The sequence below is a fragment of the Poecilia latipinna genome, unplaced genomic scaffold, assembly GCF_001443285.1.
Source record: "Poecilia latipinna isolate Pla-1442-1.1 unplaced genomic scaffold, P_latipinna-1.0 Scaffold4573, whole genome shotgun sequence".
Taxonomy (NCBI): domain Eukaryota; kingdom Metazoa; phylum Chordata; class Actinopteri; order Cyprinodontiformes; family Poeciliidae; genus Poecilia; species Poecilia latipinna.
Window position 1 is genome coordinate 12,231 of NW_015117189.1, and position 439 is coordinate 12,669.

Here is a 439-nt window from a genome sequence, read left to right on the forward strand (position 1 = left end):
GAAAATTAAAACCCCCCTTTTTTGTCTCATAAATTGTTTTTTTTTTTTTTTTGCAAAACAAACTTATTTGTGCATGTCAGAAATCTTTTCTTGCTATTCTAAGTTTTTGTTTGTGACTCAAAGTTTTGTTTGTGATTCTCACATGACGTCGTGGGCGGGGCCTAAAATCACAACAAAAGATTTCTGATGTGTGCAAATAAAAGTTTGTTTGGCAAATAACTTTTTAAGTTCACAAGACAAAAATTAGTTATTTAATTTAAAAAAATGTTTTTAAAACAAAACGTTTTGTTTTTAAAAGAGAAATCATTACAATTCCAAACGTTTTGATTACAATTTTATTTTACTTAACTGAGTTTTTTTTTCTTCTTTTTTTCATTGAATAATTGGGGGAAAAATTAACTGCATACGCTCCAAACCAGACCCTAAACTTACTTAAAGT